This window comes from Aulonocara stuartgranti (assembly GCF_965226115.1).
Source record: "Aulonocara stuartgranti genome assembly, chromosome: 7".
Taxonomy (NCBI): Eukaryota; Metazoa; Chordata; class Actinopteri; order Cichliformes; family Cichlidae; genus Aulonocara; species Aulonocara stuartgranti.
The window spans coordinates 24,894,628-24,910,329 of NC_138945.1; the positions used below are offsets into that span (position 1 = coordinate 24,894,628).

Consider the following 15,702-nt stretch of genomic DNA (forward strand, 5'->3'; position numbering starts at 1 on the left):
AGGACGGAGAGATTTTGGGAGGTAACTTCTGAAAGTAATCATGATCCTGTTAAGCCTGCAGACACAATGGGAAAAGAGTTGTCGCACACACAACTCTCTGCTCATAAAATGCAGTTTAATGCCATATATCCTTATATGCACTTATTTGATACCTGATTTCCTGCCTCTCTATAATGAGTCACGCTTCCCAGCTAAGCACAAAAAAACGTTTCTGTAAGTATCATATGTGCTTAAATCTTCATCAAGTGAGCAGCTTCATTTTCTGTGGGTTGTTTTAAAATTATGTTATGCATACTGTAGTTTAAGAGGGTTTTTTTTAATAACTGTTACTCTTCAAAGAAGAGGTCATCCTCAACCAACCCGTTCCCCTGCACAGGAGAAAGATGTCTGTTTTCTGGCAAAATTCTTCACTGCTTCTCCTTTTGGGGAATTTAAATTTGTAGAACATTTCCTAGCATAACTTTATAAGATACTGTACCCCCCCCTAACAGAAAGTGTTACAGCCACCTGTGCAAAACTTGATATTCTGCTCATGCCTGCCTACAATCTTCCAGTGAGCGGACAGTCGGCTGACAGCAAAGTGATTTCCAAACTAGACAATTCCATGGACTTGTCTGCATGAATCTATCAGCAGGAAGTTTTTGTTTTTTTTAAAGATCTACAGCTGTCTCACTCAGCTTGACTGGAACACTGAAGCTCTTTATGGGTTTTTTTTTATGAAATACACAAACAAACATCAGTTTCATGAATTAATCATGCTAGCATTACAGGACATTTGGATTCTTCTTCCCAAAAAGCTGCAGCAGGAATTGGGCGATGTCTGAAATATTAATACCGATCATCAGACTAACTGACCTTGGCTTTGGAGACATCTGTGACTGAAGGTTGGGTTATGACTAAAAGAAATGTGTGCGCTCGAGCAATGAATTCAATAACCCTTCTTTTTTTAAGTCAAAACAGGAGTCGGGATGTCAAAAAAAGCAATCTGTACTCCAGGTATTCTGAAAATAGGTCATGTAAAACCTCTCTCTTTACTAATGAAGTCCCTGTGCACGGAGCCTCACACCTGCAGTTTCAATTACCACAGTGAAACAGGAAAGGAAATCCCGACAGTGCTGCTGCAGTCAGCAGACACTCGGGTGAAGCAGATGCAGCAGTGCAATGTTGCTGCTCTTCGTTATGAACAGAACAGACATCTATCAGCTTTGAATGAGCTCTTAGGTTGATCACATTTATATGCAGATCACTTTGGGAGGTTTCTGTTTGACAATGCTTGAAGGGACAATGGGTTTTTTTTGGGGGGGGGGGGGGGGGGGGGGGGGAAGGTTTATTCATTCATGTATTTATGCATAGATGAATTTCTGTGTTCATTTCTATGCCAACAGTTAATTTGTTGTTTTTGCACTGAAACTAGTTTGGAAATTCTGCTGTTATACATTTCCTTCTTCGAAGTCACTGTAAGTAGCTTGAGCACTGGTTTGGGTTCTTTATTTTAATTACTGAGTAAGCCTAGTTTGTTTAGTTTTTTTAATCTATCACATTTGTCGCCAAGTTTTGAAAGTTTTTGTCACGGTCTGGAGGGCAGACCGTGGGGATGTGGGGAAAGGAGGACCCAAAACGCAGACTCTGCGATGCAAACAGTGCTCTTTATTTACAGTGGAAAGCTGTAAACACAATAACTCCCCGTTGCTCCCTCGAACCCCATGTGCGTGCTTCCCTCCGACGTCTGTGCTCGTGCTCGTGCTCCCCGCTGTTGTGTTACTGCACACCCTGTGCGTGCTGCCCTTCTGGTCCCTCGTTTCACCTGCAGGACAATACAGAAGCAGCCGTTAAACACTGAACCCGCACGCACGCACGCACGCGCACACACACACACACACACACACACACACACACACACACACACACGATCCGCACTTCCTAATGCTACACACTGACTTGGAGTCTTAGCTTAATGATCCTGCGCCAGTGGGAGCTCCAACTCTCTCCTAAGTAGCTCCCCCGACGAGCCCTGATCACCAACAGGTGTGGCATGAACTTCAGGTGTGGCCAGTCCTTCCGCAGGGCCACACCCCTCAGGCCTGCAGGTGGCTGAGCTCCATCCTCCAGCCACACCCGCAGACATACACACTCATACCCTGCCTATACATATGAGTGGGACACAGACTAACACAGCACAGTGCAGAAAAACACACACATCACCAAAATAATAATAACAACAATATCAACGGGAGGTGAGTCAAAACTGCTCACGGACCCCGAGTCCTCCAGAGCTGGGTCCGTGACAGTTTTTCACCTTCGTTTGTTTTAATTTCATGGTTGCAGGAGAAAGGATCTAAGGATCTTTTTTTGAGAGGCACGCACATGTTGACATCTCTTGGCAACGGCGACATGTCAACAGCACTACCTTCAGTGGCTGTGCTGTTCTTGTTAGGATATTGAATCACTGATTTGATTTATGTACAGTATATCTGCAGATCCTCCTGCACAGGTAATAAGCAGCTCTCTGAGATGCAGTTTGTTCAACAAATTCAATATTATTGAGCTCAGTGTTTATTCAGCTCCTCCCAGACCTTTCATCTGCTTATTGTCGCTACTCTCCTGTGGGTCTGTTATCTCAGGATCATGCCTCTGGACGAAGACTGTTGTTGATAGGACGGCATCCATGGGTACCCGCAGGGAGGGATCAGATGCTTTGCCAGAACTCGTGGTCAGCAAAGATTATCTGGTTGTGTTTGAGCTTCACAGAGTTTACACACCGTGTTGTGTCTTATCAAAAGAAGCAAAACCATGTTTGACTGCAGCTGAGATTTATTTGTAAGAGGACACTTCACTGCTTGGATCTGCACAAATGATCCGAACTGAGTGAAGGTTAACTCCTTTTTGATATACTTTGCTGCCAAGACTTCCATTTCAGTACCTTTACAGCACATTTTCAATGCTTTAATGTGCACATCAATACATACACGGTCACTCAAGACTGTACTTGTTACCGCAGGCTACAGGAACAAGACATCAATCATATATATGGAGTAAGCTGAATTGTATTCAGTATTTTGAGCCTTGTTTGGTTCAGCAAGTGATAATAACAGGTCCTTCTATTTCAAGGGGATCTGCACTGAGAAATAGATTATGATGTCCTTGGAGACTCACTGGGCAGAGGCGCAATCCATGAAATCATCATGTGGGTTTGAGTATTGTCAGTGTTTCAAGTCGCTTTCCACTTTTACTTCTTAAATTCTGACACAAGCAAACAAAGAAACACAAACAGTACTTGTGAAACCTACAAGATTTAATTGCTGTTCTCATTTATTATACATATATACTCTATATCGTCAGCTTTAACATTAGTTAATCGCTTTTGGAAATCAGCTCCATGGGCCTCTGCCATCCACCTTCTAGCCACGCTCTACCAAAAAAGCCTTTTTTCCCCACCTCTAATCAGACCCGATTTCTTTGTCCCGTCATTGAATTAAGTGGCAATTTCAGGCCATGAGAACGCTATGTGAGTGAGACACCTCTCCTAATCCAAGCATGCAATTCTATGAATAACAATTGTGAAACTTCATTCTGGATAAGTCATTACACCTGTCTCTCTGTCTCTAATTTTCTCTTTACTAACTCTTTGTTTTTTCATGCCTTTTTTGCACCATTTACTCCCATACATTTTCTTCCATTATCTCCAGGTTTGTTTATCTTAAATACAAATCCCTCAAGAGTCACACACTCAGCCACTTAGCTGTCCACATATGTGGTAAGCAAACAGACCGTGTGTTTTTTTAATTGTCTAATGTGCAGGTGATTATATTCTCCCCATACTGCCCTGCCAATTAAGACACAGCATTGCCCTGTTGAAGTGGGAAGATTTATGTGCCGACAGAAGCTGTCTGATTTAGATATATTAGGGCTATTAAACCACTTCTCATGAATATGGCCTGTCACTGCAACTGTCTTAATAATCTCTCCTATGCACATGAACCAAGACATCACATGGAGAGATTAGGCTCCCCAGATCGTGGCCGCTCTTTTAATCTTTTTGATTGTGCATTGCAATTACATGGAATGCAATCTATGCAGCAGTATTCGTTCAGTGTCCTGTTTTTGCATCAGAACACTTGACTGAGGTCAGTTGTTTCATTTCTGTGAGTGATATGAAACAAAGACATGTAAGGTTCAAAAGAGTGCTCCTCTATTAAAAGTAACAAAAACAATTAGAAGGACACTTGGACAGCGCATCCTGCACCAAGGACGATGCCATAACCCGTGAGCCACGTGAGCAATAAAATTCAACATGTTCTTCCCCCTGTCCAGCAAATTTTATATTTGCAGTGGAAGTTTTTGCATAGTCACGATCGCAACAAAGCTGACCAGTAAATAAATAAATAAAGCTGCAATGAAAATATACCATCACAAATGTTACAATCTTTTACTTTAACTGCAATACAGAGGCAGTGTGGTGCACTGCCTCTGTATTGTTTTGTTTTGTGGCTCACAATAATTATCTTTCCTCCCTTAGACTGCTGAATTAATAGGGCCAGTGGGTGCAGTCCATTGTCTAATACAGCAGAGACTGTGTATCTTAAAAAAGCACCCCAAACTTTTGTCTGAATGGATGAATTTCACACTGGTTTTGGGTGAGATAATGACTAAACTGAATATGAGTGGACTGCAAAGCAAGAAAAAAAAAAGTCACTTTCTTTTACTCCCTCTCCAAGTAAATGCAGCTCTGCTCTGCCGGCTAATTGAATCAAAACTTGTCTTTCAGAAAGTCTGTTTTCCTCTGTAACAGTGTGGTTTCCCTCTAAACACATGAGGGGGGTCACTGCCTCTCCTCGCACTCCATCTGTCATGTGCACAAGTACTGTAGGGTTGATTTGCTGCCACCGCAGACTCCATTTCTATTGAATATGATGGACTACATCAAACTCCGAGGCTTGCCACTCAGCAGCCATGTTGTTGTTTATTTGGACAGTTATTTTGAAGTCCCAATGTGAATTGAAAAGAAAGACATTATCAGCAAAATCTGATTGAAAACTAAAAATAGCTTTCCCTCCCTGCAGGCTATACTACTCCTGTACATGAGCAAAGTTGCATGGAGTTTAACAAATGCTAGGTCCAGAGATGCTGGCTCTCACATTATAGATACAGTTAGCCGGGGTGCATTAGTATATCTTTAACACAATAATATAAGTAGGGTAAATAAGTAAATCACACAGCTAAAATAGAAAAATCAAACCTTGACTTTTATGTGTCAGTGCAACAAAATGACTGGGTCATAGGTTTACCAGTTTGGCTGATGATTGGTTCTTTAGGTGCAGATGCAATCTTAAGGATTTCATTCCAATATTTCTTTTGGGGATTCAAAAGTTTTTTCTTCTAATGCCTCTAAAAACACTAAACCCAAAAAGACTTTCAAACACTTTTAAGATGTACTATGAGAAACTGTATGTGATTCAAGAAGCAACCTTCAGAGGTTTTTAAGCTTCAGAGCGCAAACAATCAGTAGCAGAAAACTGACAGCCACTTGAGGATCCAGCGTGATCATCCCTGTACACTTCCATGGTCAAACTCCCAACTTTAAAGCTGGGTATGAAACATTGTTTACCACTTCTGTTTTGGAGGAAGGTTCAGAGGAGGTTGGAGATTGTTACCATCATGGGCTCATCCGGTCAGGATGAGAATGAACAGTCAGTAATCACTTGCAGGTTTTTCATTTTATTGAATAATGAGCAAAGGAAAGACACACATGGACTGCTATCTCTCAGCTGCCGCCCCGTGCGAGAGTGAAGAAAGAGTGAGCTGTAGGTGAGTGCAGTCCTTATATAATTGGTGACAGGTAAGTGCAATTAGGGGCAAGCACCACACCCAATCAAAGGTGAGGAAAAGAAACAAGGTGCATCTGGTGAAGTGAGTGTGCTGAAAGGTGAGCCTTTACAACAGCTTCAAAACAACTCAAAATGTGGTAAATTTTATTGTAACTCTTCTACCTACATACTGGAGTTAGAGGAGCACAGAACAATTGGAGATTATGTATTGGAATTTCAGGAGCGGGATCACGCCTTCAAACACGTTCCTTCTATATAGGTTCCCCCAGTTCTGCAAGCTGTCATTCTCGTTTATGTGCTCCAACTGCCCTCCCATTTTCAATTATTTAACTTCTTTGCTTCTATTTAGTACATGGGGATCTGCCAGGCCCGGGAGCCATCGCCAGTCCCCTTTGAGGCCTTCCCCAAACCGCAGCTCAAGTCATGTCCACGCATTCACCTTTACCTACTAAAACGCTGTCAAACCTAAAATGAGGACATGGGCCCAGCTAGTGAAATGTGCCTGATTACAGATCATCAACTAGCATGAGCACCTCTATAAAAACTGAAGTTTTGACAGTTTGTCAGTCTGGAGCATTCAGGTGTTAACACAAAGCTAAGGAGTAAAGACGCTGAGATGATCCTAGAGAAGAAGTTGTTGCTGATCGTGGGGTCATGGGGTCATTTCCAAATTGTTTCCACACTGAGAGAGGTCTGAGAAAGATTATTCACAAGTGGAAAACATTCAAGACAGCTGCCAGTCTTCCTAGGATTGGACATGCCAGCAAATTCACCCCAAGGTCAGACTGTCCAATACTCAGAGAAACTGCAAAAAACCCCAAGAGCTCCACCTCAGACTCACTATTAAACTTTATGGCAGCATGATTAGAAAAAGACCAAACAAGTTTAGATTGTTTGGAAGGGCAGACAGGAGAAAGCCACTTTTCCTCTTAGGTTCGCAAAGTTGGATCTGAACAAACCACAAGACGTCTGGAACAACGTTGTTTGGACAGATGAAACAAGAGTGGAGCTGTCCATTAAATGGTCATGTAAAAAGAAATATTCCACGTATGAAAATTTTTCCTCTATGACTTATGGCAAGAACTGGCAACAGTTAATGTTATTAGGGCACATGCAGGCTTTAATAGAAAAGCACTTCCCTTCATTTCACATTTGCCTCTTTCTGTAACCGTGGGTTATGTTGGTCTTACCATCAGATGCTAAAGTGAATCAATGAGAAAACGCTGAAGGAGTTTTAGTTGTGTTTGTTTAATGTGCCTATGTGGGTTTTCTTTAGATAATGCTTTGTGATACAGACAGGAAATCTCAGTGATAACCGTGTTATCCATTTTAATGCAGAAGGTGCACAGAGAAATATCCAGTATTTTTGTTGGTGTGCTACTGTGTGAGCTGTTTGTGAAAAATTACATCCTTCCAACTGATTTAACTTTACCCGAGGTAAATCCCATCTAATGTAAACTAAATTGCTTTGGCCAACACAGCATTTCTAATTTTGATGACAAAGAAGTTTCTTATTTTTCTCCCTTAGTGCTTTATCTAAAAGTATTCCGCACCTAAAGAAAAATGAGAAATTATTCATGAAACGCATTAAATATGCCAAAAAAAGACCCATCGTCCTTTTTCAGCGGGGGCTTTTAATCCAGATTAAACCTGATGTATAAAAGAACCTGCTGTGCTTCTACCTACTCACACACAGACACACACACACTGTGGATTTTCCTCCTGTATAGTTGAAGGGCCATCCTTGAAGCCTTGCTTAGAAAACTAAAAGCAGGATGACACAGTCAGGAGAACACACTTGTCACCGTGCAAGAAATCCTTCTCTGTCACCTGTTTGACTGAACAGTAAACACCGCAGAACGACATATCTAATAAATAAGCCACCACCCGTGATTTCCCTTTATTTACTCCTCTTTGATGTGACGCAGAATCGCAGGGATCAAACTTTCAAGCTGTTGCCTGCAGATAACAGGCATTAGGTTGTGGGGAGTGCTGTGTATTTGTGTGATCTTTTGCAGCTGTATATCATAAACTGTGTGTAAACAAAGCTTCTCATCCAGTGACAAAGTACTTGTGCATAACAAGTCCCCAGTGACACATAACCTGACATGATATTTGAGTTTCCTGTAAAATATCGCCAGCGCCGTTCTTTTTACTCATCTCTTCTGATTGTTTTCATTCACTATGAGGAAGTCTATGTACAGAGCACGATAAGAACAGTGTATACAATGGAAACTTTAAAAATAAATCCAGACACCACTGAGATCATTTTCCTTGAGACACGAAACACTTTTTTTGTCTCATGAAACAGAGAAATCTTGGTTAGAGACTGTTTTCAGGGTAGGTTGTGGCATGTTTTCAGTCGATTGATTGGGCAGCACTACAAAAACACTACAAAAGGGGGACAAGATAACGAACAGTGAATGAGTTAACCGGTAAGTCTGTGGATGCTTGTCGAGCATGGTCCAGTACTCACAGGGGACGAAAGTCAGTCTTAATGAGACAAAATGTCATTTCTGTCATCCTTGTGAAGTGTTGGGGGTAAAGGGTGAACTAAAGTTAGGTTAAGATTGGAGTTATGTGCACTTTTCAATCCTTTCAAGAGCTTAAAGAGGACTGTTGTTTAGCAGAGAAGAGCTGCATGAAAGAACTGAGTAGAGTTTCAGAGATAACAGAGAGAGAAAGAAAATGCTTTGCATCCCTAGTTTAACAGGGGTGTGCAATCAGCATCAGGTCTTTTTAAAAATGAAAACGAACACTCTGAGTGGTAACTGTGAAAATTTACTAGACGATAGGGGATAGACATCTTAAATTAAACATAGGACCAAATAAATCGAATTAGTTGGAATGTCAGTCAATTTAGACCCCATAAAATGATCGACATTTATTCATATTACACCAGTTAAACTTCAAAAGAACTTCAAAAACTGCTGGAAGTGTGCAAAAAAACAGGTGGATTTTTGTATTGATTACGAGAGCGTCTTATTGTTTCTCCTTTTTGGAAACAAGTAATTAAAAATATCAGCCACTCTCTGGGTAAGCGTCAATCAAAATCTTCCTAGCTGTGCTTAGCAGGACACCGGTCTCTTCTACCATCAGATGTACAAAAATGCAGACTTTCTCTAGCAGGGAGTTTGTGGAATACTTATAATTAATAATAAATTGTTATAATTAGCATGGTAAGATGGACTTCCTGAAGCACATAACAGTGCATTCACACTGGGGAAAACAGCGGCACAATCAAAATTATTTGCATGATTGCTTGAATATCTGAGACTGTGACCACTCACAACTGTCTTCAAAGCAACTTTGGTGAATAAAAACAGTGAAAAAACATGCATAAGATGGCATTGGCCTCCTATCAACTGCTGTTAGTTATATGGAGTCCAGCTGGCAAACGCGTACACCTTTTTTGATAACACAGCGATTAACAGTGATGTATATGTGAACAGCTAAAATCTGTAGCCATAAATAGAAACTCACATTTACTACTTACGTTTAGAATCCAGGCAGAATGTCACCGATCTAAATTAAAAATTCTGAAATTCAATGACGTAGTTGCTACAGGATGACAATTTAACTGCAACCTTACTTTAATGCAGAAATATAACCAGAATACAACCAGCTGGCAACCACCTGAGTCGAGTCTCCAGCTGCAAAGAGACACCTCACAGATGAGTTCATCGGTGAACACCGAGTTTTTCTGTGCATATAAATTAGACAACAGTTATGTGCAACACTTCAACAATCTGTGTGAAGGTGATTGGAAGTTCCTCCCAGCAGGAGCCCTTGGAATTTCTTTGTGATCAAAAGCAGCTGCCAAAGGTTTGAAGGCATTGCATGCTGTTACAGGAAAAATGATTCTATGTTTCTTTACCTTCTTTTAAATGTGCAAGCATGCCCTTTTGTCTATGGTTAGATTAGTTTAGAATTATCTTTTTAGACTTTCTCAGCAAAGACATACTGTTTTGGGACATATTGTTTTAGATTGTTTTATCTCTCACAGCTTTCTCCCAGCTCTCTGCTGACGAGACTAGCGCCACATATGGAGTTGTTTATTTTATCTGTTTTGTATTTTCTTATCCTGTTCTCACTGTCTTTCCTATAAAAAGTGCCCAGCCTCTGTACACGTTGTGAGTTGTTCTTAGCAGCTCACCCGTGTACACGTTTGATAAAGAAAGTAACTTTGTCTCATTGTGTCTTTATTTCTCCTGGGTTTTTTACAGAGTTTTCCCCCAACATTTCTTGGTCCTTCGACAGCCGGAGCGCCTCCATCGTGTCCCATCTCCGTGACCAGTCCACGTTGTTCGTCTGTCGACAGCTCACACACCAGGTGTGTGATAAAAGTCCAAGAGCGTTTAAATTCGGGTCTTGGCCAACGTCTTAGAAAGCGACCCACGGTGGTGGGACCCGATCGAGGTGGACCAGACCCGGCGACACTGACCAGGTAGATACAGACACACTGACACAATCTTGCGTAAAAGCGCATTTTGAATTCAGGGAATTTAAAATAGCGGAAGTAGCTCGTCGACTGGTAGCTCTGGGAGCTCGTCGACTGGTAGCGTAGCTCGTCGACTGGTAGCTCTGGGAGCTCGTCGACTGGTAGCTTTGGAGCTCTGGGTAGCTCCCCCAGCTGGGTCTAGACTGGGTCTAGGGAGTAAGTAGCTCTGGGAGCTCCCCTTATTATAAGGGTTCCGGTCGCGCGCGTCGAAGCTGTGAATGTGAATGTGTGTGTGTGTGTGTGTGTATTGTTTTAATTAATGGAGCAAGCTGAATTTTCACGGTCCAATAAGAGACTGAGCTGCTCCTACTGTGTTTTTCTTTTACTGCTATTCACTGACGTGCTGGTGAGTTGAGAGAACGGTCGAGTTCCGTCTCGTAAAGTTCACACCGCTTTTGGAAATAGTCCGAAAGTAGAAGGGCGTGTGAGCAACCACTCTCGTCTCTAATACCAGCGAAGGTGATAGCAGCTGTATTGTGTATATATTACTTAAACAAAAATAAGTAAATACATAAATAAGATGGGTAATCAAGCAAGTGAAATTAAAACTCACTCCTGCTGACGAGCAGTGGTGAGAAAAGAAAAGTCCAGACGCCGGACAAAAACAGTGTCTGTAAACTGAGAGATTTAAGAAAACAAAATATAAACAGTCAGAAGAACAGAACTCAACTGCCAGTTTAGTAAAACCAGAAGACGAGACACTGTGCAGTTCCCACAATCCTTTTAGTAAACCATCACTCACTCCTGCAGCCGCATCTACAGCAACACCCATATCAGGAAGAACTTAATAATCCCTTATTAAGTGAAAACTAGAGATCACAGTAGTTTTGTAGTAGTTTAAAAGGGTTGAAAACAGACCCCACTGAGTAGATATAAATATAAAAAGTACGAAATAAAGATGAACAAAGGGAAAGTTACAGTAGAAATTCTTTAGAGTATTTGAAATTAATAATAGCAAGGATAACAACCTGTAAAGTGATATTAACAATGAAACACAGTTGGCATGATGACCATGCCCAGCATGTATAAAATGAATATAAAGCAAATAATTCACACGAAAATATTTTAATAAAATAAATAAGGTATATTAAGGCTGTGTCATTGTTCAGCCAAGGACAGTGTGTGAAAAGGTAACCGTCTCCACCCTGGGAAAAGGATGATTCTGCAGGTCATCTGAAGCCCTTGATGGATACAAAATAAAATATAAATAATATATTATAATAGAACTGCCTGGTCCGCCATGCAACAGAGAGAACAAATGTGACCGCAGATTGGATGAATTCTAAATTATCTGTTTGCTGAATAAGATGATCCTAACTAACAAATTGGCTCAGGAGTAGTATAGTGGTACACACTGATAAAATATTATAATATGCTATTGCTGTTATATAAGACAAAGAGGATAATATTAACAATGACATAATATTAATATGAAGAGGCACCTTAATCGGTTATGATGTGAGGTGGATAATTGTTAAGCAGTAGTCTGCATCAAGCTTAAGGTTTGCTGAAACTCAGTGTAATGACATGTGAGATGAAGACAATACAGAGAATAACTAAACTAATGAAGTGCATAGAGGCACTTGACCAGCTTGAAACCTATCATCCTAGAATGACACATTGCTGAGATATAGAGCACACCTATAATAACAACCAATAAGCAAAACCCTGTAGACAACAGCTACAACTACAGGATTGAGAAGCTGAATTAAATATGTAGACACTGCTAAGCTGATGAGCATGTTCCACATTTTCTTTTCTTTTTATTTATTTGTTTCTTTTAGAGCAGAAGCTGCTGTAACACACCCAAAGAAAGACTCTAGGTCTGACCAACCGTCTCAGTCGTGGGCAAAAAGATGTCAGTCAATAAAATTCTAAAAGATAATTTATTGACGAAAAATATATCAAGAGATAAAAGATAAAACAGTCCAGTGTCCCACTTATGAATTGTATAAAAACACACAGTCCCAAGGCCAGAGCCAGCTATGCCACACGGCCAAGTTGCACTCCACATGTTGCCTTTAACAGGGTTAGAAGTTGTCCTTGGAGACCCACCACCCTGCAAGCATATAGTCAGTGGTCACTCAAGCCTCTGCAACCCAGCTGCCTTTAGGCTGTGGCATATAATAGGCCCTGGACTGCACAGAGAGACAAAACGACACACTTAATATAAAATTCATAGGGCAAAACCCATCCATCCCAAACATATCTGATTTCATCACATTACATACCTGCACAGAGAGACAAAACAACACAGCAGTGTTTGTAGTGTGGGCTATAAGAAGACCAGTGTATCAGTGCAATCAAGTACACCTGCCTCTAATTAGTCCAACCCCATTCCAGCCATTGGCTCACCAAAAATGTGACACACACAAAACCACTCCCAACCCAGTGCAACTTCACACAATAATATGGAGCTGAATTAACACAGGCACATTAGTCTACCATGTTACAAGCTGCATGCTATTACAAGCCAACATATGCAGACTTCTGCCTTGTTCGGGTGGCAGCATTTTTCTTTTTTCCTTTGTGTCCTGACACGTTTATGTTTTTTGTTTTTGTTTGATTATTTTGTTGGTTTTGGAAACGAATTTAAACGAACTTGTGACAATACTTGAGAATCACAGTGACACATAGTGATTAGGCATATGATTGAAAAATGCCTAGGTTTAGAGCTGTGAGCTATGAGCTGTGAGCAATGCAAAGTTAAATATATATATATTTGTATAAATGGGAAACAACCCTAACTTGAAAGTTTGAAATGTGTGAGATCCATGAATTGTTTGAAGAACTAGAAATTATCTAAAAATGCCTTAAGTGAAAATGTAGAGTTGCATCTATTCTCCCAAACCAAAAAAAAAAAAAAAAAAAAAAAAAAGGAGAAGAAGCATTCTGTAACTTAGAAATAAGGCTGACGTGTTGACAACAGACTAAAACACTAATTCGCAGGTGGCTATCAGGAACAGAGAGGCGAGCAAAGTCACAAACACCAAGGCTGCAGACAGCCACGCAGAAACAGCAGATAACATAGAGACAACGCCTGCTAGAACCGTGGAGAGGAAGGTCACTTCCCACGAGATTGTAGGAGTAGGCCACAGAGAAATAATGCAAAACAGTTTTGAGGCAGCCACTTAAACTTACAGTTTTCAAAGGACAAATTAGTTGTAACGTCAGCTTCAGGCCACACAACTGTACAACAATTAACTGCCCCTTTAGAACTAGTACATACAGCAAGTGGCCGCAGGTGCTTTATTAAATGCATATATGACCCGTCGTGTCCAGTAAATTTGCTAGGTAGAGACGCTCTGACAAAACTTAAGATAGCAGTCATGCCATTCTTTTCTGGTATTACACCTGAGTGCATGCTAAATGACACCCGCCACATCCACTTTCCAGAAACCGACCGAGTATCACAACATTCTGAGATTTAAACAAACTCCAGGCCCAGATCCACCTTATGATCAGCAAGTGTGGAAGCTAGGAGAACAGCACTTGACCTTACAGCACAGGCCGAAATTGTGTAGGTTACGCAGTAACCACAGATAGTAAAATAATAGAAGCAAAACCACTTTCTTCTTCATATTCTGCACAGAGCGCTGAGCTGTCAGCTGTGATTTGCGCATGTGAAATACACAAAGATAAACAAATAACCATTTATATAGACAGCCAGTATGTTTTCTCTGCTGTGCATCATTTTGCAAAAAATCTGGAAAACCAGAGGAATGATTACACCAACCGCAAAAACCAGTTCAGCATGCCAACCTCTTACAACGCCTCTTTCATTGCTACAGGCAATAACTTTGCTGACAGAGCAGCAAAACAGGCGGCACAAAAGACAAACATCACATTGATGGCAGTAAACACACATCAGATTCCACTGGATGTGTTGAAAAATGAACAAAAAGCAGCAAGCACAGCAGAGCAGGCAAAATGGCTAAAACACGGTGCAGTTCTGACAAACGACTTAATGATGTGTTATGGCAAGCCAGTGCTGCCAAAATCTCTCCACAAGATGGCGGCATTAGTGACTCATGGCTATACGCATTTGTCATCGGGGGGAATGACCTGTATTGTCAACTCTCATTTCTACACTGTAAATTTTGAAACTTCAGCAAAACAATTTGTCAGAACGTGCATGACGTGTCAAAAATATAATGCTCAGGGAAATCTGCGACCAAAAAGAGGCCGTTTTCCCACTCCACCTTATCCTTTTCACACAATTCATATGGATTTTATTGAACTAAGCAAATGTCAAGGGTCGAAATACGCCCTAGTGGTTATAGACGTGTTCTCAAAATGGCCGGAAATCTATCCAGTGAAAAAGGCAGATGCAATTTCAGTAGCAAAGTGCCTGTGCAATCACTTCATACCCACATATGGCATCCCAGCTTTGATACGATCAGACAACGGCACTCATTTTGTAAATGATGTCATCACTAAGGTCTCTGAAGCACTCGGTTTCAGCATAAAACACCACTGTGCTTATCACCCTCAGAGCGCAGGCCTTGTAGAGAGAACTAACGGCACTATAAAACAAAGGCTCAGGAAATGCATGGCAGAAACAGGAAGGCCGTGGCCTGAATGTTTGGGTTTAGTGAAAATGTGGATGCGCTTAACGCAAGGCTCCCATAAACTAACTCCATTTGAAATCATTCATGGCAGGCCGTTCCCACTGCCGATCACCAGTCAACCAATAGACAAAGCAATCAGAGAAAACACATTAGCAGAATGGATGTCTAAGCTATTGGAAAACAAAGAGATCATTGTACATAATCAACAACCTGATGATGTTTCTCCAGTGTCTTGCAGACTAAAGCCCGGTGACTGGGTTCTGATCAAGGTGCTCCAAAGGAAAAACTGGAGCACACCCAGGTGGGAGGGGCCATACCAAGTCCTCCTCACTACACCGACCGCTTGCAAAATTGCGGAACGACCATCCTGGATCCATCAGAGTCACTGCAGGCGAGTAAGTGAAGCCATCTAAACACAGCTGACAGCAGGCTTGCCCACTTGTTGTGATCTCGCCCGGTGGAGGGGTCAGCTTTCCTGGCCGGGGGGTCTACTCGCGACAGGAGGGTGTGTCCCGTCGTCATGAAGTGGTGGCTCTTAATAACTGCAGCGGCCCTGACCATGGCCGGGCTCCTCATCTTTGCTTCCGTGAGGGACAATAAGTCACGCTATATGAAGAAAAGGCAGACACTGTATGACAAAGGAAAGTACACCAAGTTTCCCCATGGCTATGCCACTAATTTCTGGTGGCAGTTTATGAACACTACAGCTTACTGGAATAATAAAACTGACTGCTATGCAAATACATATACACTTTCTGCCCACCGAGGAACGAGAGGAAGTGTATGGACTGTTCACTCAACGAAA

General features: G+C 41.5%; 1 long non-coding RNA gene across 1 annotated transcript; it reads right to left on the reverse strand.

Moving 5' to 3' along the window:
• Positions 1 to 12,193: 12,193 nt before the first annotated feature.
• Positions 12,194 to 14,057, reverse strand: LOC309711636. Its single transcript, XR_014278048.1, has 2 exons — positions 12,558 to 14,057; positions 12,194 to 12,464 (listed from the first exon to the last, which is right to left on the reverse strand). It is a non-coding gene; the product is annotated as an uncharacterized lncRNA (long non-coding RNA).
• Between the last annotated feature and the right edge of the window lie 1,645 nt (positions 14,058 to 15,702).